The sequence below is a fragment of the Podarcis muralis genome, chromosome 7 (assembly GCF_964188315.1).
Source record: "Podarcis muralis chromosome 7, rPodMur119.hap1.1, whole genome shotgun sequence".
NCBI classification, from domain to species: Eukaryota; Metazoa; Chordata; class Lepidosauria; order Squamata; family Lacertidae; genus Podarcis; species Podarcis muralis.
This window is the reverse complement of record NC_135661.1, coordinates 42,994,098-43,016,641: the sequence shown is the minus strand read 5'-3', so window position 1 is coordinate 43,016,641 and position 22,544 is coordinate 42,994,098. Positions and strand designations below refer to the sequence as shown.

At 46.3% G+C, this 22,544-nt stretch overlaps 1 protein-coding gene across 3 annotated transcripts in view; it reads left to right on the top strand.

Annotated features, from left to right (window-relative positions):
• The window catches only part of ZNF469 (zinc finger protein 469), a 277,120-nt gene that overhangs the window by 4,071 nt on the left and 250,505 nt on the right, over positions 1-22,544 (top strand). The gene's annotated exons all lie outside the window — the stretch shown is intronic.

Here is a 22,544-nt window from a genome sequence, read left to right as displayed (position 1 = left end):
GTCAAAGAAATGTCCTGGGATGGTTATCTGTGATACATGCACACCTGCCAAGAACCCAGAACAAGAGAGAGAGAGAGAGAGAGAGAGAGAAATACACAGGGCTCTTAATCTGTGAATGTTCAGGCAGCTTCTGGAAAAGGCTCTTTTCTTTTTGGTTTGGATAGCTGCCTGCTTTGGTCATCCCATGCCTTGAGACTGTTTGATGCTATGCTTATTAAGCTTGTGACCTTTAAGCATTAGGGGTTTCCTCAGATGGTGGGGGGATGTCAAGTCATCCACTTTAACCCAATGTGGGGATGCATTGGAAAGAAGTAACAGGGGGCATTGCCCATCTGTAGGTCCCTTTGCCCTGCCTTAAAAAAGTAAAGTGTGGCCATGAATCTCCTCCCAACACACAGACTATGAATTTATCATAAATGAAATGTCTAAACAATCTATGGCCTTTTAAACCGAGGGGTGGGGGGTTGTTTGGTTTTGTTTGTTGCTACGGTGTGTATTTTTGTGTTTTTATATTATAAACCTCCCTGTGATGAAGGGTGGTATAGAAATTTAATAAATGATAATGTTACAGCTGAATGGTTTTCTGAATGAACAATAGTGCTGTGGTGGGTCAAAGTTTTTGCATTCGTGTTTGTCCCTCCGAATGAGAAAGGCAGCCAATATCTTTCCTCTGGGTCAAGCAAGATGCAAGCTTTCAAGCTGCACAGGAGTCTTCAGGCTGCATCTTTTGAGAGTGTGGGTGTTTGTGTGTGAAAGACACATTTTTGTGTGTCTGGTCATGATGCTTACTCACCCTCTGTCTAATTATTCAAAAGGACTCTTCTGTGGATTTTGCTTTACACTGCACAACAAATTGGCTTGGGGAAAATACCAGCATACCTCTTTCTTTAAATGTGGTGTCTGCAAGGAAAGAGAAAGAAATACCTGATGAAATTTTGGAAACTGGGGGGAAGAGGGGCAGTCAGAGAAGGGAATACGTAATGAAAATACATGTATTTTCATGCTACTTATGAACAGAGGAAGCAGAATAGATTATGAGAAATGAATAAGCTTATGTATATTTGCATTTGCTACTCAGGCTTTCAAGTTTTATTTTGTTTTTAGTCACAGGGTGGTGATGGGGTTGGGGGTAGTGCAGGCCAAGAGATAGGCTTTGACACCCTCTTCCTTAAATTGGTTTAGAAAGGATTCTCAGCTGAACCTGCAATAGTCCAAATCAATTGCCCTACCTCTCTTCCCTCTCTTGGCTCCAGTCACATCCCTCTGAAATCTAAAATGCTCAAAGATCAAATGCAGTCGCTATCAAATACAAGACCAAATACAAGTATCTTCCTGCTAAAAGCCTCTGACGATGACACAAACATCACCTGGTGCTTAAGGGCTTCACTAGCTACATATTCAAGCCCTTAAGTATGTTTAAAAAAAAAAAATTAAAAACCAAACTGCCAGCATGGAGGGCCTGATCCAAATTGGGACCCTAGTGGGTGGGTCCTTGGGTGGGAGCTAGACTTCAACTCTGATGCCTCTGGGAAGCCTGCAAGCAGGGCCTTGGGATAACTGAGTGCTAGCCTGTCTAGGGATTTAAAGGTCAAACTTTTAAAAGCTGCCAACCAACCAGGAAAAAATAAGAAACTTCATCTGCCTGGTGGTTTTGCATTTTGGTCCACTTGCCAGGAAATAAAAATGATCAGTGGGGCCAGGAGCAAAGGAAGAAAAGTGAGCACTGGATGGGATGAACACATGATAGAACATTCTACGAGCCTGGGGTGGAGGAAGTGAAGTCCCCCCCCCCCCAATTTCCATGGAAAAAGCAATTTCACACTCACCCTTAACTATCCCTTGGTCCTCTGCTATACACTGTACAATGGCACCTCGGATTAAGAACTTAATTCATTCTGGAGGTCCTTTTCTTAACCTGAAACTGTTCTTAACCTGAAGCACCACTTTAGCTAATGGGGCCTCCCACTGCTGCCGCACCGCCAACGCGCAATTTCTGTTCTAATCCTGAAGCAAAGTTCTTAGCCCCAGGTACTATTTCTGGGTTAGCGGAGTCTGTAGCCTGAAGTGTCTGTAACCCGAGGTACCACTGTAGTGGAATGAGCAGATTTTATATCGGGCTCCTCCCCCAATTTGATGGGGGCCTCACAACACTAGACTCCACCCCACTAGGCCCCACCCCCTTGCTCAACTCCCAGACCCACTCTTGACCCTGACCCCAAAGGCTCCACCTTTGTCCCGCCCAGATACGACAATCATTATTTTCTATTTTGAGGTTTGGCAATGCTCTCCGGGTGGTCTCTGTTTTTGATTTCCGCTCTTGTCTCTTCCCCCATGCTGCTTTTGTTAAGTGCATGTTTTCCATTACAAAGCTTTGAGACAGGCTAAGGGGACAGCCACATTTTCCTAGTATAAATGTATCCCCCCCCCCCATTCCTTAGAAACCATAAATTCCAGCTGTGCATCTCGGAAGGAGCCATATTTGAGGCAGGTAGATTTACGAGTGTGGCAGGCTTCTCTCAGTGAGGTCTCCCTTGCAGGGAGAGGAGAGGCCTCTGGGGAGTCAAGTGAGACTATTTGTTGTGGCTGTGGTGGTGGCCATGTGGGAGACTTGAGACCTCTCCAGATGGTTTTAACGGCTCTTGATTCTGTTTGCACTAAGCTTGATCTGGTGGGAATTTTGGGGAGAGATGCTTTGAGTGGAAATGCATCACCAGAAGAAAGGAAGCAAATTAGCATTAAAAATTGTGTACTTTTAAAAAATAAGTATAGATGCCTGCTGGATCAGGCCAATGGCCCTTCTATAATAATAATATAATATATTATTTATACCCAGCCCATCTGGCTGAGTTTCCCCAGCCACTCTGGGCGGCTTCCAGTCAAGTGTTAAAAACAATACAGCATTAAATATTAAAAACCTCCCTAAACAGGGCTGCCTTCAGATGTCTTTTAAAGAGAAGATAGCTGCTTATTTCCTTCACAACTGAAGTTCCACAGGGCGGGCGCCACTACCGAGAAGGCCCTCTGTCTGGTTCCCTGTAACCTCACTTCTCGCAATGAGGGAACCGCCAGAAGGCCCTCAGCGCTGGATCTCAGTGTCCGGGCTGAACGATGGGGGTGGAGACGCTCCTTCAGATGCTCCTTCTAGTCCAGTGTCCCCTTCCACAGTGGCCAACCAGATGCATGTGGGAAGCCCTTAAGCAGGACCTGAGCACAAGAGCCCTCTCTCCTCCTGTTATCTCCAGCAACTGGTATTCAGAAGCATTACTGCCTCAGACTGTAAAGGCAGAACAATAGCCATCCTGGCTAGTAGCCATTGATAGCCTTCTCCTTCGTGAATTTGTCTAATCCTCTTTTAAAGCCATGGTCATCACTGCTTCCTGTGGGAGTGAGTTCCTTAGTTTAACTGTGCATTGCCTGTAGAAGTATTTTGACTGTTTTATCTGCCCTGAATCTTCAAACATTCAGCTTCGCTGTATGTCCATGAGTTCTAGTGTTACAAGAGAGGGAGAAAAATGCATGTGCCATGCATAATTTTATGCACTTCTATCATGTCACTTCTTACTTGCCTTTTCTCTAAACTAAAAAGTCCCAAACACTGCAACCTTTCTTCATAGGAGAGCTGCTCCACCCCCCTGGTCATTTTGGTTTCCAACTCGACAATACCCTTTTCAGGGCGAGATGGCCAGAACCGTACAGCTTTCCAAATGTGGTCACACCATTTGTATAATGGCATTTATTTTCTATTTCTTTCCTAATGATTCCTAATATGGAATTTGTTTAGATATGTATGTTGGGTCCATACTGGTTGTACCTTTTATGACTATTTGTGGTTGTTTTGTGTTGATAGTTTTGATCTTGTTGTCAGAAGCTTTGGGTTTCCTTTCAGACAAAAAAAGCAGAGTACAAATATGAAGTGAAATGAATTGGTTGGTGGAGAGATTGGGTGTTCAGGGTGAAGGAAACAGGTGCATGTTGGATGTGCACAGGAAAAGCCTATTAATATGGTTGGCTCCAGTTTGTGGCCTATCTCCTGTCCCCCCCACAGAATTTGGCACTAGTTAGGGGCCTAGTTTTTCTCTACAGGCCCTCTAAACTGCACCCTCTGCCTAGTGGTGGAGAATGCACGGATGGCTTGCAGTGGGCTAGGGAGAGTTATCACATCAGATGGAGCCTTTTCCTGCAACTGTCACATGTCCAGTGATTGTACAAACAGGCCCTGGCAGAGGAGGATTTAGGGGAGTGCAACTAGTTTGGTTACACTGGATGCAAAGCCTCCGGGGTGCTGCTGGGGGGCCCACAAGTATGATTTACAATGGGCACCAAATTTAGGTGTTGCACAGGATGCTGCTGAAATGTGAGACCCCCAAGATCTTCCACTGGCCCTGACGTTTGTACTCAAAGAGCCACAATGCAACACAAAATTTGGTGGGTCTAGTTAAGTCACCTAGTTTAAACATGCTTAACTCTGTTTTTTAAATTTGGAGCGCAAGATAAAACCCTGAAGCAGAGCTCTTTTGACATGTTGGCTACTGATTGTTTTCCAGGTTCCATTCAAGGTTTTGACCTTTAAGGCCTTAAATGGCTTGCAATCTGGTTCTCTGTCTTGTTATGAGTCTGCTTGGGTGAGATCTGCAGGAGAGGCTCTTTTGAGACTGTTACCCTTACAAAGAAGAGAGGAATAGCAACGCCGCTCTCAGTGAATCAGAAGCTGCATATGTTTTGCTAGCATAACACCTCCACCTGCAGAAGCCAGCTTAATGGGCTTGCGTGGAGAGGGCTTTCTCCAGTGCCGCTCCACAATGTGGAATGATGCACTCCCCTGTAGTTCGTTCTGGTTCACTCTGCTTTCACATCTTTTTAATTTGGCCAGTCCAGTTGCTTTTAGTATGCTGCTTTGGTGTTATACAGAAAGGCACTGTGATAATAAAGTCTATTCACTCCATTTTTTCTATCCTTAATCAGCAAATATATATATTTTTAAAAAATAGTTCCTAACTTTGCACATTGAGGAAACAAGGTGCAGGAACACCAGAGCATATATTTAAGTAGGCTGCCTCTCTGACCCGTTCACCTGCAGTGCTGGACTCAGAGGCATTTGATCCAAAGTGCGGTCTAAGATTTGCAGTGGCCGAAGAACAAGCCTTTCCCAGTTATTCTTGTAAACCTTCAGAAAGTTTGTTTAGATTTCTGCTTTTTATTTCCTTTTCCTTTTTGCATGGGCACACACCCCAAGCCTGTGTACATGTGGAGAGGGCAAAATGAATCCATTTCATGGTTTAGTCATGGTGGAAATTTCATCAGATTTTACGGTTTCTCATGAATGCGGGGGCGGCGAATCACATTATAGTGCATACCTAATGATTATGTAGCATGCAAAAGATTTTCAATGGTTGCATATTAAAAGCTGATAAGATGGCAGTTGTGTTGTGATAATGGTTTTTTGGACGGACGATGAAACGATGTGTGGCGTGAGCAGCCTTATTTGTCAATGCGTCATAGCTGGTTGCTGTACCTCTGCGCCTATGTAATCCTTTGCAGAAATGACAACTGGTCTGAGAAATTACCTTTCCCCTCTCTGGATGGCTTTGTGCCTCTCTAGGCTAAGAACTGTTGTTTTAAGAAAAGTTGAAGATATGAATTACCGGCGGGCTGGGCGGGCTGTGGTGAGCACAAGTAATAATGATGGTTCCTGGCTTAATCCCAAGTAAAGGTAGTACTGAAGTAGTTCCCTCCCTCCCTCCCTAGTATTTATAACCAGCTCTTTCCTAAAACTATGGAATATGCTCCCACAGGATGTACAGTAGCGATGGCCACCAACTTGAGTGCCTTTCAAAGAGGATTACACAAATGGTGTCCACAAGGCACCAGTGGACCTTCGGCTAGGCTCTGTCCCCTTCCTTCTGGTGCCACCCACATGTGCTGTTCCTGCTGAACCTCCAAGACTGCAGAACCAGCCTGCCTGAGCATTCTTTCTACCAGCTTGGCCCCACAGGCCAATCCATGCTCACCAAGCTCTAGACACACCCACCACTGGTCCCTCTGTCCCTTGCTTGCTGCTCTAGAATTTGGCTTCTGCCTCTTTTGGACCATGCATCTGCTTGTGTACCACTCTGACTGACTGCCCCTTCTCCCAGACCCTGCAACTTGATAGGGTCCATAGAATTATGGTCATTCTTAGGGAAGCGTGATGGATGATGGGGACTATGGAATAAGTCATTTCCAGTCAATTTTGGGAGGCTGCAGTCTAGATACATTTTCTTTTATGTTTGAAAGACACCAGTTCCTGTTTTCCGACCCACTTGGGCTGGCTGTGTTCTCTGGCTCTGTGCTAAGGGCTTATAAAGGGGTCAGTGTAAACAGAGCCGAGGAGGACTTAATTATGTGAGCTTGTTGGGATATTTACCTTTTTCACTCTCTCTTTTTTTTTAAAAAGTCCAAACTCTTGATTGGTTTGGATGCACAACATGACTGGGACTGAAGGAAGTCAAACTTGCAGCCCCAAAGTTCTTTGGTTGGTTTTGAGCCATGTGTCCCCCCCCCCCCCCTTCTTTTGCCTTGTGGTCCCATGTGGCTGCTATTTCTAACTAGCTTCCTGTTTCCTGGGAAATAAAGTTGACATGCTTGGATTGTCCTGCCGCAAAACGGCTTCCTTCCCCCACCTTTTCTCTTGCTTTAATGCTGACCCAGACTTTGCAGAGAGACCTGTCTAGCACTGCTTGCTCTTTACAATGTTAGATTTCCTCCCAGGACCTAGTGCTCACATTGAGGCTCAGATTATTGATGCAGCCCACAAAGTGCTAAGCAGTACTGAAAAAGAAAGTGCTTTTGAGCATGTGCAAAATGACAGTTTGGGGTGGGAGGCTTCATAGATCAGAGGTCTATCAGAGGTCTAGACCAGATGCTCGGCAGATTTTAGGCTTTCAGGATTTACTTTTTTTTTTTACTAGGATCCTCGATAGCCCCCCCCCATCAGCTGGAGCCAGTTGCAAAATAGTGTCCCATTGAAGTTAGATTCAGAACGAATCACAGAATTGTAGAGCTGGAAGGGACTCCCTGCAATGCAGGAATCTCAGCTAGATCATACATGACAGTTGGCCATCCAACCTCTGCTTAAAAACCTCCAAGGAAGGAGAGTCCACCACCTTCTGTGAGAATTCATTCCACTGTTGAACAGCTCTTACTGTCAGAAAGTTCTTCCTGGTGTTTAGTCAGAATCTGTTGTCTTGTAACTTGAATCCATTGGTTCAGGTCCTAGCCTCTGCTCTATCTTCCATGTGACAGCCCTTTAGATATTTGAAGATGTCTCCTCTCAGTCTCGTCTTATCCAGACTGAACATACCCAACTCCCTCAACCGTTCCTCATAAGGCTTGGTTTCTAGACCCTTTGCCCTTCTCTTATATTGGTGCAGTTGGTTCTTCCTGCTTAAGTGTAGAACCTGACAGTGAAATGGTTGAATCTGTAAATCCTGATTTTGCAGTTTTCTGATTCTTTCAAGTCTGATTGAGCCGTTGAATATGCAAGCGTCTTGGAAACCAACATGAGTTTACGGGTTGTTTTCCCACAATAATGTACACTTGGCATGTAAAAGCTGAAAACTAATAAAAGGGGGAGGGCACAGGGCCATAATCCCCGGGAAATGTCTCCCGCTGAAGCCTTGTTCGGTGGGAACTCTGCAGGAGCATTTGCTGGCTAGCCTTGCACCTTCAAGAGCCTGCAAAATCCCCACCACCCATGACTGGTGTGTGGCGAGTGCAATTCTAGTTTAGGTATCTGAAGTGAGACATAAATCTGAATGCGTTTGAGCATGGTGCTGTCTTCAGGATGCGCTCTTTGCAAAGCTGAGTCCATTTTCTTAGCTGAGTTTCTGTTGCGGACACCCATTAGTCATGAAGCAGGTGATGGATGAGTTTGTTTATGGGCTTTTAAGTTTTCACACAATTGCGTCAGCACCTTCCAAAGGGACTTGAGAGATGGCTACAGGATTTTAAACGGGAATGACATCTAAATGCACTAAATGTTAATCAGAGACAGCTGTGAGTGGCTCCAAGGAGGCCTCCCCCTTCCCCCTTCAGATTAGAAAGCGTTAATAGCAGTTTAATGTTGCTGCAGCAGCCATGGCAGCCAGTCCTTTGCCTTGCCATCTTGGCCAGCCTTTCCTGATCTGATAATGTCCCGCTTGGAGAGAGCTTTGAGCAAAGGGCAGGGCCTCCTTGTGAACCCCCAGCTCAGGGGCTGCATCCAGATGTGAGTCAGCATCTGTCCTGAGGGTGGGTTTGGGTTGGGTGTGCAAGAGCCTCTTATTCTTGTCAAGAAAAGGACTTCAACCCAAACATGACAAGCTGGGCGCGAGAAGCAGTGTCTTGGCGCTGGGTGTGTTTGCTTGCAGAGCAATCTGGGTCTTGACAACAACGGCTGGCAAGGAAACAGGCACTCCCCCACCCCACCATCAGCTTTTGACATCAGCCTCCCTCTGTGCTCTTCCAAACCTGAGAGCAGAAAAGGTTTTATTTGCTCTCCTTTCCAAGCATTCCCCGGGGGCCCTTTCTGACTGCCCATGCTCTGCACGCAAGATCCCCACCTGCTACTCTTGCTGCTCTTGCTGCTGCCTGGAATGGAGTGGCCTGAGAGGAGACAGATGGCTGCGGTTACCTCTCTCCACCCTTTCCCGAAGAGGAAGCCGAATGCTCCAAATGAATGCATGGGAATGAATAGGAAGAGGCAGAACCACCTGCTTGATGGGTCCCTTTTGCAAAAAAGGAATCTCCTTTCCCAGAGCAAGGAGTTACTTGGGGATCTGATGGGGGAAGAAAATTCACATGGCCTCGGTGCAGATGATGTGAAATTTTCACATCTTTCATGGGGGATTCAGCTGGCTTGTGGTGGGGTTTGTGTTAGCATACAAAGCCTGGCGTCCCTCGTGTGATCCTCCCTCCAGAGGAAAGAAAAACATGGAAGGCTTGTGCTTCTCTTCCTAAGAATTTTGCATTAAAATAGTGAGCTAAATCATAAGCGTGTAAGAGTCAATGCTAGATTTAAGGCACAGGGCGCAGAATCATAATCATGATAAATAACTTATTTTTATGTGGGGGGAATCAAATTTTGTCCTTGCTCAGGGCACCATATTACCAAAGTCCTCCCCGGAAGATTCTTGAAGGCAGCATCCAGTGGCCAGCCTAATACCCTAATGGAAAGCCTGTAAGCAGGACCTGCCATCAGCCTGATTACCCAGCCATTGTCTGCTGTGGTCAGCAGGGGCTTTCTGACGACCCAGGGAGAGAGGCATCATTTCCAGCCAGGTTACCTGAGAGTCTTTAGGTGGAGGTGCCAGGGATTGGATCTAGGAGCCATGGTGTCTGCCACTGAGTTGTGGGTGCTTCCCATGCTCAGGAGAGACCTGTATGGACAGCTTGTGAATATTCTAATCATTTCAGAAGATGGTTGCATCTGAACCTATTGTCCAGGGCATGGTGCACCTACCATCAAAATCTGCAGTTCCCTTGATCCAAATGCTGCTTTTCCTTCTGGCTTATACTGGGCAGCTTGGCTGTTGTTCAGCCTCCTCCTTTCTGTAGACTCGCAGCCTTGAGAACAGTTGTGCAGAAAGGCCGAGAGGGAAAAGGTTGCTGTGAGGGGAGGGGGAGTACAAAAGAGGAGGGATGGGGGAAGAAATTCATTTTGGTTCGCATTTAAAGGTGAACGTACCTAATTTGCACTTTCTGAAACAATGCACAAACTGAAACGCAACCATCTATCAGAATTCACAACTCCTCCGAATTTTGCAACCCACTTCTCCATCCAAATGCATATGCTAGAGCAGGGGTAGGCAACCTAAGGCCCAGGGGCCGGATGAGGCCCAATCGCCTTCTCAATTCGGCCCGCAGACGGTCCAGGAATCAGCGTGTTTTTACATGAGTAGAATGTGTGCTTTTATTTAAAATGCATCTGTGGGATATTTGTGGTGCACAAGAATTTGTTCATTCCCCCCCCCCAAAAAAAATAGTCCGGCCCACCACATGGTCTGAGGGACGGTGGACTGGCCCATGGCTGAAAAAGGTTGCTGACCCCTGTGCTAGAGTAATGTGTGCATCAAAATGTATGTATCGTTGAAAATAACATTCAAAAAGTGCATTATATAAGGGGAAGTTGCTTTGCAAAAATGTCTGTGCTAGGCAAAACGGCATGCAGAAATGTGTTTATTAAGAGAACTTGGCACTTAAATACTGCTGAATTTTTATGAGGGCTTTTTTTAAGATCTGCAAACTGATGTGGAAATGTGGACAACTAAACTTTAGAGTGGAAATGTAGGAAATGGGGATGAATTAAATTTGAAAATAATTGCCCATCCCTACTGAAGTGGAATCTTGGTGTTGAAAACACAGGCCTCTGCATTGCCCCCACCCTCTTGCCCTCCTCCTGGCTGGCGAGAGCAAGACACATCAGATCAGGGGCGAGAAAGAGCAAAGCTGCTTAACGTGCACCATTTATTCAGTGGGCTGGACCTGAATCTCCTTGGGGCCAAAGCAGGACATGCTTGGAGCGCCTCCCCTCCCCAGCATTGCAGGCAGGTTCCTCCAGAGAGCCCTGGCTTCCATTAACCCTTCTGTTTCCTTGGTTTGGCCCTTTCCCCATCCCAACAGCAGGTGACCATGTGTTTGGCATCAGGCAGCTGCCCAGCCCTCACATGTTTGCCTCTTGGCGGTGGCGGCTCCTCCTGCCATCTGGAACGGCCTCCGCCTTTATCTCTCTTCAAATCTCAGTCGAAAACATGTCTGTTCTTCTTTGCCTGAGATGCCTAATGTGTCTCTCCTCCTGCTACTATTTATGACTTAGCTCCGTCCCTTTTCGCTCTCACTTAATGAAGCTGAGGGCTGCACAGCTTCATTTCTATGGGCAGCCGGGGAAGCAGTAAACTTTTGCTCTGTGCTTCATTGGTTTGCAAAAGGGGTGCTTTGATGCCAAGCTACCAGGTGCAATGTACACATTTTAAAATTAAAATTTCCCCAAATCCCACATCTTACGTGGTACAAGCAGCCTGTACAGGTGTTGTTTAGTTTAAACTGTGCAAACAGAGCAGGAGACTCTTCAGCATTGAAAGGACCACAAGATGAAGCATCTTAAATGTTGTTTTATGCAGCATGCACAAAAGGATGAGTGACTCCAAATGTTGACACACAGAGCAAATACTTGAGCCTGCAACAATTGTGTTCTCCATCCAGGCCAGGCATACACTTGTTTTACTGGTGTGTTGTAATTTGCTGGTTTCATTCTCTCCATATGCTGCTGCTGCTGCTGCTGCTGCTGCTGGCCAAACCTTCACTCACACAACCAACCCAAACACTTCTTTTCCTCTTCTGAAATCTCCATTGGAAGCCAAAACAAAGGAACTGGAAACATTCACTTTCTAGAAGTCTTGGGTATTAATCCCACTGCTATTGCCCTGGTGTTGTTTGCACATTAGGAAAGCTTATGTACGTAAGCGCACTGAGCCTTTGAAGCCCCTGGGGCTATGCTGTGTAAGAAAGAGGGGGCAGACAAGTGTGCTAAACTGCAGGAGTGTGTTGTGTTAAACGATGGAACTCACTCCCACATGAGACAGTGATGGTGACCAACTTAGACGGCTTTAAAAGAGGATTAAACAAATTCATGGGGGAAAGGGCTATCGACTGGCTGTGCTCTGCCTCCACAGTCAGAAGCTGTAATGCTTCTGAATACCAATTGCTGGAAACTACAGGAGGAGAGAGTGCTCTGCTGCTCAGATCCTGCTTGAGGGTTCCCCAGAGGCATCTGGTTGGCCACTGTGAGAACAGGATGCTGGACTGGATGGGCCCTTGACCTGATCCTGCAGGTTCTTCTTATGCTCTTACTGAATGTGTTCTCCCTTTTGCTTTTATTCTTTTAATTATTATTTTTGCCTTGAGGAAGTAACCTCGAAGTCTCTGAGAAAAAGTCAGACACTTACCTGTTATTTTTGTTCCCTCTGTCTCCTTTGGCCAACTTCATGTGTTGGGGATGGAGACCTGATCACCAGTCATGACCAGCCACCAATAGCTTGAGATGATCTCCCTCCTAAGGTTTGCAAATCAATAAGAGCAAAACACTAGCTCCTCTGCTGACCTACAAGTTCCCTCCGGCTTGTCTCTATGTGACAGAAAGAGGGTTTTAAGGTTGTGGTAGAAACCAGCAAGCAGACTTGGGCTTCCCCTGAAAATCACTGCTGGCCCTGAAGAGTTAAAGCTAAATGCCAGCAGAGCATTATTGGTTGTCATGGAGGGGCTCTTCAAGCCTTTGGTCAAAGGGCAGGAATGCCAGCAACCCACTTCCCCGAAAATAACCCTGGCACCTTGAGGAAAGGGGACAAGGGGACAGCCACAGCCCAGCTAACCTTACCTATTTGGCCCTTGGGGTTGGGGGCAGGGAGATATGAATCTAGTCACCAGGCTGGATCCAGTCCCCCCAACCCTAACATATTAGTTGGAGGTAAAGCTCATACAAATTGTTAAGTGTGTTAATATTGATTATTGAGCTGAGATGTTGTGTATAGGAGGGGGAACGCGGTGCAATCAAGTCAAGCTTAGGGGATGGAAACAAAGCACATAAAAACATGCTATTTCCATTGGCTTTTGTGTCATTGGAAGCCTCTGGTCTTGTTTTGGAATTGACTCAGCTTGCTGGTTAAAAGCTGGATTATGTGGCCAGCAGGACACCCCTCAGTTAGGTTGAGTGTCGGGAACTTTTGACCCTCCAGAACCTCTGAAATGCAACTCCCATCATCCCTGGCCATTGGGATTTATAGTACAGCAACATCTGGAGGGCCAAAGGTTCCCCAAACCTAGACTACAGAGAAAGGAGGGGTCTGGGTAAGAAGTGAGCAAGGAATGAGCTGCTGGAGAGGCAGAATGGCCAGGTTGTGGCCAGATATGAGCAGAGTGAAAGTAAGGTCCATTTTGAATTCCCCAGCCTGTGATTAGCACCCCCAGAGTTAATATGAAAAGCTTGTATAAAGTTCAGTGAAGCAAAAAGACTGTTCTCTCCCCGCCCTTCATTATTTCATTATCTTGTTTGTTTGGGCTGATTTCTGTTGAAAGAGTTATTTAGAGTTTGAACCTGTTATTAATGAATGTTTATACTTTGATTCCATTCCCAGTATGGTTCAAAGGTTGATATGATCCCTAAATTTGAGTTTTCTCTATTATCTCATTGTACAGGCTGAAGTTCAGGCTCTCAACCTGGGAATCAAAATAATTACTTTTAAAAAACACCCATGTACACTTGAGGATACACTGGTTACCGAGAAATGGTGGCTGTGTAATCTTACATATCCGTGTTTTGGGGGGGGGGGTTGTTGCTCTTTATTCTACTCGGCTGTGCCATCTTTGCTTCTCTGTCCACCTTCACAAGCCTTGGACCCTCTAAAGTTTGTTTTTCTAGAGCCTAATCTGTTAGCGGCATGAATGGGAATAAGCCCATTTGTTTCTTCTGATTGACCAGCGAAATCTGACTGTGTGCCCTCTGGGGGATGAGCGGTTGACAATGAACGATCTGCTTAATTTCTTGTGCATTTCATTAGCTGCCTCTTAAGTGGCTCATTGACTGTTGAGTAATGTTAAGTGGCAGGCTCAAAGGCTCAGGGGCAAGCGTATCAACAAGGGGCGCCAGCTGAATGCAAGAATGGTTTGGAGTAAGGCAGTGGATAGACAGCCTTGCATCTCAAGTGCCCTAAAAGTGGCACAGGCAGTGGGAGTTTGCTGCACACTTGCGTATCAGCAGTAGGCACTGATTAGCCAGTGGGGAAACAGGATGCTGGAATAGGGTGAACCCACCTTCTTCTGGTCCAGTGGGGCTTTTCTACTTAGGCTCACCTTGCTTCTATCTAGTACTGCTGTCTCCCGTTTGGGAACTGCCACCACTGGCCCAGGGTCACAGGAGTTTGAGACTGAGGCATGTGAGTCTTACAAATCATTTGGAATACTGGGTGCGCTTCTGGTCGCCTCACCTCAAAAAGGATAATGTAGAGCTGGGAAACGTTCAGAAAAGGGCCATCTAAATGACCAAGGAGATGGAGCGACTCCCCTACAAGGAAACGTTGCATTGTTTGGGACTTTTTAGTTTAGTGAAAAGTTAAGTAAGAAGCGACCTGATAAAAGTTCATAAAAATTATTCATAGTGTGGAGAAAGTGGACAAAGCAAAGTTTTTCTCCCTCTGTCATAACACTGGAACCCATGGATATCCAATGCAGCATAATGCTGGAGGATTCATGATAGGCAAAAGAAAATACTTCATGTGGTGCTTAGCTAAACTATGGAACTCACTGCCACAGGAGGCAGTGGTGGCCACCAACCTAAATGGCTTTAAAGGGGGATGGGGCAAATTCATGGAGGAGAGGACTATCGACAGCAACTAGTGAGCAGGATTGGAGCCAAAACAAGGTGAGGCCTCCCCTTTTTCTCTTTCTGCCACCCCTTCTCGCTCTCTCCCATCCCCCCCTCTCTCTCTGCTACCTGTGGGTGACTAGGCTGAGGGCCACAGGTTACTCACTCCTGGGCAAGACTGGCAAGTAGTTTACCCTGGGTGTAAATATGGCAGCATGTTCTGCTCCTTTGCCTGTGATTCAAGAGACCCGAGGGTTGGGCTCAGCTGAGGTCCTTGGGCTGCTGAGCTCCACAGTTCTGGCCGCAGCTTTCCCCTTTGCTCTGGCTTTGGATCTGGCCTTTGCCGTCTCCGTCCTTCTCCCAGACTCCTGAACAGATGCTCCGCAGGCCCTCTGCCGATTTGCCTACTCCATGTGCAATGTGACCTCTGTTAAACAAATAGCCGCAGTAATCGCCTCCAGATCTTCCGCTCACTTTGATCAGCTTAAGTATCGGTTTATCTTATGATATAAATATGTAAAATATCCCACTTGTTTTTCCTTGCTGGATGCAAATAAATCATTGCCTCAATTTATATACACCAGTGGGGGAGTGCAGAAGGGCGGGTGGGTGGGTCGGTCGGAGAGGGCCCATAACTCATGAGAGGTGGAGACTTGAAGGTCAATACTTCATGAATGTTGATGGGTCCCTTTCCAGCACGTCTGCACTCAGTGTTATTTAACGGTGCTACTCTCCATCATAGGCTCTGACTGCAGCAGCAATTGCAAAAGGCGTGCCACCAAGAGGCTTCTGCTGGGTTCACTTTGACTTTTTGCATTGAGTTTGCTTGCAGCGTTTCTGTGATGGATTGCAGCACCTTGGTGAGTCGCCACAATGCCTGGCTGGATGGCAGACTTGGCCCCAGCACAGGCCCATCCTGAAGCAATTCTCTGTTAACTCTTTCCAGAGGGGCAGCTGTGTGAGACTCTTGCAGCAAAAACAGCAGGGAGTCTGGTGGCATCAGAAAGATACAATGTCAGGGTGCCTGTGTTATCACCAGCAACTGTTTTGTGGATGACTACTGTTTACATTATTATCACTTTGCTTTCTGCATTGCATTTTGCTCTGACCTCACCGTTTGCAATGCCCTTCCAACCATTTATACTCAGGATAATACTTTTGCATCTGCTAATATGAACTGTGGTCCACCCATGTTTCATATTTAAGGTGGTACGAAACCTCTTTTTTGCTTATCTTTTTCGATGTGAGTGAGAGCCTGTGCCACCACTGAAAAGGAGCAACAACCTTCCTTTGTTGTTAAATATGGCCGACAAAACAAACTGATGCCATTTTTTTTTGTACAGACTTTTGGTACTGCCAATTTTTCCATTATTTGCACTAGAAATGTTAGGGTCAATAGAAATCCAGCGTGTGTGTCCATGCCTGCCTGTACTGGTGGGGCATCTTATGATACTTTGCACATGCCCAGATGCATCTTCTTCTTTGGAATTATTTCTCTTGTTCCGAGGCTGAAACTTAAGCATTCAAAATAAATTGTAAGATGGAGCCCAGGCTCAAGAGAAGCCTTGACCAGTTCCTGCGGCCTCTGTGAGTAGCAAAGGCGCTATGCAGACTGGCCCAAATGCAAAGGAAGACGCTAGGCTGCCTGTTTCTTTAATAGCGGCATAGAAAAAGGGTTTTGCACACGCCTCTGGTCTCACTCTGATTTCAGCCTCACCACCCCAATTCCATTTTTGTCACAGACACCCAGAGGCTCTCCTTTGCAGTGGCTCAGCTGATGGCAGTCCGTTGTTTCATATAACAACCATGTCCCCTTAAATGTATGGTGTGTGTGTGCAGCCAAGGCTTCTCCAAAATAATCCCAGGAACTATAGTTTGTCAAGGGGGCTGGGAATTGTAACACAGTGAGGTGTAAATGGCAGTTCCAATTATTCATTTTTTGGGGATGGGAGGTGGGGAAGAAGTCTTGTGCTATTAAATGTACGGTGATCTGAACTTAATGGCTGCTACAACAAGAGTTCCCTTTAGATTTCCCAGTACCAATGAAATTGATCTCGTGGAATGGGCACCATTCCAATATCGGCCAGCCAGTGAGATCTGTTGCCAAAAACACCACTTTCTCCATACTTCCGTTGCTTTGCCTCTGAGTTTGGCAGCTAGGGGGACCCAGGGACACCTCTCAGGGGCCCAGGCTTGGCCCCCTGATGCACCAGTTGTTGACAGAGCGGTGATGGCTGTGTTTTCAAAAACCGAACAAGGAGAGAAATTGCGACTCCCCTGAAAGGAGTTGGATATTGAAAACAGGTGGGGGCTTGATTATATGATCATTTCCCCATGTTTATTTTAACAGGGGATTGCCGATGATTTGTGGCCTAACAGTTTATAATAATTATCGCAATGTTTTGACAGTTTGAATTGCACACTCTCCTGTCAGTAAAATAATACAATATAAAAGTGGGAAGTAAAACACAGCAAAGATAACAGACTCCGTTTTTGTGAGTGTTATTGCAAATGCGCTTAATTGCTGCCCAAAGAAGGGGACGGGGATCCAAAATATGTAGAAATCCACATATTTTGTCTTCCAGTTGTAAAGCCTGGGTTTGTTCAATACTTTCTTTCAGAATGCTAATTTGGCCACACACACCCCAATAGCACCCTCTTAGAAGATTCAGTTTTCAGTTTATTATTATTATTATTATTTTGGTTCCTTTGAAAATCTTGGAAGGAACCATCCTTCCAGGTAACAGCCATCATGAAATTGTCTTTTGGGAATTCCCGCTTGCACTATTTGACCAGTTGTGTTTGACAAGCTCATGAAAACCTTTCATTGGGAGAAAACCAGATTCTGTGCCTTTGCTTCAAGTCATCTGTATTTATTTTATGAATTATATGAAGGCCAGGGAAAATTGCAGATGCAAATGTTTGGATACTTTCTGAGAATGGTTGCTAGAATGATGACGGAGGCTTGCAGCAACTTCTAGTTTGATATTTTTGATACAATTGCTCTGCTGGACAGGAAACCTCAAGGACCTCTGGCTGGGGATTTTTCTGGGCCCCCAAACTTGAGAACCATTTTTTTTAAATCTGGAAATTCCAAAGATTGGACTTCTGGATGCAATGCATGTGTTCTAAGTACTGATATAAGCTCCCCTGGGCAGCACAGGTGGGATTGGGGAGTGCGTTCTGACATGTACCTGTATTTGGAACTGAGTAGATTGTGGCATAAATTGAACTTTCTTTGAATAAGTTTTATATCCATCAATCTCTCTCTGTGTATGTATGTACCCACCCACCAATTTGCCCTTTAATCCATTTGCATCCATTTATCCACCCATCTATCCATCATACAGCACTTAGGACAAGTTTGTTCTGGATCCTGGTAGCATGCAGTGAATCACAGAAATCATACATTGGTTACACTGACCAACAAACCAGAGATCAATTCTTCATGGCAAAATGTTTGGGCTTCTGCAAGTGCTTTGATGTACAGGATCTGCTTTTATATACATGCGTGCGCAATTTATTTATAGAATTTCTATAGCACTCCTCATCATAAGTTATCCTGGGGCAGATCACAACAATATAAAAGCTACCTAATGATAAAAGTACAATTAAAATATTCCGGCAGAAATGCATCCACCTTTCACATCTCTTCCAAATATTCAAAAACAAAACAAAACAGAGATCCACATTTTGGGTACCACAGGTAGAATTGGGGTGGGGTGAGTGCCTCTGTTCTGAACTGAGCAAAATTCCAGCCGAAATCCAACCCCCTAGGAACATGCTTTGGGTCCATCAGTTAAATATTAATAATGCTTAATCCATATTTTATTGGCGTAACTGTAGCTTTGTGATGTCCTATGGAGTGAGCTCAGGAGTGATCCCAAGATAAGATATCCTGCATAAAAGGGCATGGGAAGATTAATGAAACACGTTTGCCCTGGTGAGTGAGATATCGCAGGCAGTGTCAACAATATTTATATTGTGTTTTAAATATTCTTCTTATTCCAATAGTATTTTGCTATCTCTCAGTGCTCAAGGACAGATGGAAAAGCTGATGAGAGCAATGTCAAAAATTTGAAATCTTCCCTGGCTTAATTTTATTCTTTGATCAGAAAGATTCATTCCCCCATTGCATGGTTTTGTGTCTCTTGTTGCTTAGTCTTTGCATCTTGCAAAAGTACGGTCAGTTTCGCAAATGAGGTCTTTGCTCTTTCCAGGATTCTTAAGATATTGGAAGCGGGAGTGGCCATCACTTATATCTCTTTTAAAGAACCATGAGCTGCCATAGCAGCTGCTTGCAAAATTGTTTTCTTCTTTGCTTTTCTTTGCTTTTGCACTGGACAAATGGGCGGGGGACAGAGCACCCTAAGTAGTGGCTTCAGTGCAGCATTGTGGACGAAATAGGAATGATAATCCTCATCCATTTGTAAGAAACACTGAGGTGATATCTACACAAAAAGTTAAGGTAGCCTTCCTAGCCCAGAATCAAAATCCCAAACCCCATGTTACAAAATAACCAGCAAGCATTTGAGTTCTCCAGAATTCTTCATCTGGCTAGATTATAAACTGAGCTAGGAAGATGGTGAAGAGTTCTGGAGAGCTTGAAGCTTGCACACTATTTTGTGATATTTGGTAGAATTGTAGTTTGCAAGTTGAAATAGGGCAGCCTAGCATGATGGGAATTGTGGTTTGCAGTGAACTCTGCTGAAAATGGTGTCAAGTCAGTTTCACCAAACATTTTTTTTTTCGTGAGGGGGTGGAAAGGCGGTCTCTGTCCATGTACATCTGGAGGATTCTCCAAAAGATTTTCATAGGGTTGCATTAAATGAACAAGCAAAACTCAGGCAAAAATGATTCTGTGACTTGATAGACTGATTTGTTCACTTTCAGCTATGAAGGGGGATTAAGAAGTAATTAGTTGCAATTTATTTAATTGCCATTTAATTAAGCCACCTTTAATTGGGCTCTCATTTAATTAACCTAAATTGCACAATGCAACACTGTGCTTCCTGTAAAATACCTGCTAATTGCATTGGTCCGGGTAGGATAAAACTCAAAACATTCCTGGCAATTAAAAACAGTGCTCATCTATGATTTGTAGCTTCTATTAAGCCAGCACTGGGCTTCTTTTCCTCCCCCCCCCCCCCCGCTCTCCCTTTCTCTTCTCCCTACCCCCAAGATGTAAACAGTGGCAGGAAACATCTCAGCTGACACATGGGCATTCACTTGCTTTCTTTCCAAAGATCAGCTTACACAGCCTGAAAGCTGAAATGAAATACTCTGCAGCAATACTGGCGGATTGACCTTTTCCTGCTTCTCTGGATATTGTGTTTTATACCCCTTTAACACCCACACCTCCCCTCTGGCTCCTTAGCAGTGGCTTGACAGATCCTTGCGTTGGTGCAAGCCAAGCCTGGAGAGCATTGTTTTTTTTAATAAAATAAAATTGTGCTTTCCATCTCCCCATCTGCTCTCCCCATCACCCTTGACGGCCAGCCTGCCTTGTGGCGTTTGGATGTCTCCATATATGCCGAAAAGCGCAAAGCAGACAGCACACAGGTAGCAGGTTTTATGGGATCCCCTCCTCCCTGCTGGGGAAGTGTTTTGTCCCAGTTCTCAGAAAATATACATTTCATTGCTGTTTAAATCACCGAGGATGGTGAGTGAGTCTTCACAGCGAGTGCTCTTGGCTGGATATGAAGACCATAGACACGGCACTGAGCCAGTGCCTCCCTCCCCAAAGCAGGCTTGCTGCTCGTCCTGCCTGGTTTCTGAATCTGGTAAAATGAGGCTGTCAGGTCACCTGCAAGGTTTAGCAGACGAGCGCATAGAGGCACACAATGAAACATAAGGATTTCTTTCAGACCAGACTTTGGAGTTTGACTCTGTGGGTAGTGGGGACGAGGGAGGGCTCCAGCTAGAAGGCTCTCTGAGATAGGAATGGCCCTTGCCACTGCACCACATCTCTGGGTGCATAGGGGGAAGAGCGTTGTGTCCTCACCCACTTACCCTGCAAATTTTGTTGAAAATCAGCTGATTTTGTTTTTAGGGGGAGGGTTCAGGGCTGCCGGGGAGTGGGCCCCAGCCCATAAAATGGCTGGGGCATGTTCCACAGGGCAGGATGCACTGGGACAACCGATCTCAGTGATCACGGGTAGGAGGAGGAGTTACGCTAAGACCAGACCCTATCATTACAGAGGAGGCAGGTTTAGTCGTTGTCTGAGGACTATCCCTGCCTCCGGGTCTGGTCCTGACCGGATGGATACTAGAATCAGCAAGGGATACCCACATGACCTGAAGGTGCTGCTGTGCAATGCCAGGTCAATGATTCATAAGACCACTGCCATCCATGACTTGATCATGGATGGAGGATTTGACCTGGCATGTATAACAGAGACCTGGTTGGATGAAGCAGATGGGCCTGTCCTTGCCGCTGCTTGTCCACCAGGTTTCTCTTACGCACAGCAACCCAGGTCATGTGGGCGGGGAGGGGGGGTTGCAGTGATTTTTAGGAAGTCATTAGTTTGCACCAGGCGTCCTGTTGGGAAGACCCAGTTTTCTGAGTGCATGTTCTGGAAGTTGGGCAATAGGGGCAGTACAGGATTCCTTTTGGTGTACCGACCTCCCCGCTGCACCAAGGATTCCCTGCCCGAGCTGCTTCAGGTCGTGGCGGATGTTCTCCTGGAGACACCTAGCTTGGTCGTCCTAGGGGATTTTAACATCCATGCCGACACGACCTTACAAGGGGCCGCTCAGGACTTCGTGGAAAGCATGGCCTCCATGGGGCTGTCCCTGAATAAGTCTGGCCCAACCCATAGCCGTGGACATGCCTTGGACCTGGTGTTTACCTCTATGGATGTTGGTGATCTGACACTAAGTAAAAGCGAAACGAAAGAAGTGCCATGGTCAGATCACTTCCTGGTGCAACTGGACTTCTCTGCGACCCATCCCCTCTGCAGGGAGGTGGGACCAATTCGGATGGTCCGCCCCCGCCACTTAATGGATCCAAATGGTTTCCAGAGAGTGGTAGGGGATGCTTTATCCCATGTTGATGGCCTTTCAGCTGATTCCCTGGTGGCCCGCTGGAATGTGGAGTTAACCAGGGCTATTGACTGTTTGGCTCCGAAGCGCCCTCTCCGATTGCATGGAGCCCGGACAGCCCCGTGGTTTTCCATGGATCTGAGGGCAATGAAACAATCGTTGAGACGGCTAGAGCGCCGGTGGCGGAGAACTCATTCCGAATCTGACCGGACACAGGTTAGAGCTCAACGTCGAGCCTACCAAGTGGCGATAGCGACGGCGAAGAAGAATTTCTTCACCGCCTCTATTGCATCTGCAGAAAACAGCAGCAGGAGACTTTTTCAGGTGGTTCACAATTTAGCGGAACCACCTGCAACATCGGGGCCCAGTACGGGCCACATGTTCTCCTGCAATGATTTTGCAAAGTTTTTTGCAGATAAAATCGCTCAGATTCGGGAAGAAGTAGACTCCACCGTGGGAGCAGGGCCGGGGCGGGAGAGTGCTAGAGTTCTGTCTAGTCAAGTTGAGTGGGATCAATTCCAATCTGTTACCTCCGAGGATGTGGACAGGCTGCTTGGACGAGTGAAACCAACCACCTGTCTCCTGGATCCTTGCCCATCCTGGCTTATAAAAGCTAGCCGGGAAGGACTGGGCGATGGGCTTCGTGGGGTGGTGAATGCTTCCCTCCGTGAGGGAGCCTTCCCAGACCCGCTGAAAGAGGCGGTTATTAAACCGCTTCTTAAAAAACCATCTTTAGATGCGGCCACGATGGCCAACTATCGCCCAGTCTCAAATCTTCCATTCCTGGGCAAGGTGATTGAGCGAGCGGTTGCCGAACAACTCCAGGCACGCCTGGAAGAAGCGGACCATTTGGATCCCTTCCAGTCGGGATTCAGGCCTCATCATGGGACTGAAACTGCCTTGGTCGCACTGGTTGATGATCTCCGGCGGGCTAGGGACAAAGGTGAGAGCTGTTTCCTAGTTCTGCTGGATCTCTCAGCGGCGTTTGATACCATCGACCATAGCATCCTTCTGGACCGTCTTGAGGGGCTGGGAGCTGGGGGCACTGTTATACAGTGGTTCCGCTCCTTCCTCCTGGGCCGTGTTCAGAAAGTGGTGGTGGGGGATGAGTGTTCAGACCCCTGGGCTC